Genomic DNA, 298 nt, shown 5'->3' on the forward strand with positions numbered 1-298 from the left:
ACCCCAGGACATGACTCCCTCCCCTAATGAAGCGGGCGAGGAGGGCGAAGGGAAAGTATCTGCTTCACATAATTAGGCCTCGACGAGCCAGGCCTTCTCCCGAGGAAGGAAGCGAAGAGGATCTCGAGAAAAAGGAAACTCGAATAGACGAAAGGAAGCTTGGATAACGCATAAAAAAAATAATTTGGATACAGAAATGAATAAATAGCGCATGGGGAAATATGATACATAACACATGAAAAACGTCTGGATAACGGAAAAAATAGTGAACAGCACTAAAATAATGGAAAGCAGATGA

General features: G+C 43.3%; 1 protein-coding gene across 1 annotated transcript in view; it reads right to left on the reverse strand.

Moving 5' to 3' along the window:
• LOC119591579 (allatostatin-like) overlaps positions 1-298 on the reverse strand; it is a gene marked incomplete at its 5' end in the record, with an annotated part of 33447 nt that overhangs the window by 12792 nt on the left and 20357 nt on the right.

Source organism: Penaeus monodon, chromosome 28 (assembly GCF_015228065.2).
Source record: "Penaeus monodon isolate SGIC_2016 chromosome 28, NSTDA_Pmon_1, whole genome shotgun sequence".
NCBI lineage: Eukaryota > Metazoa > Arthropoda > Malacostraca > Decapoda > Penaeidae > Penaeus > Penaeus monodon.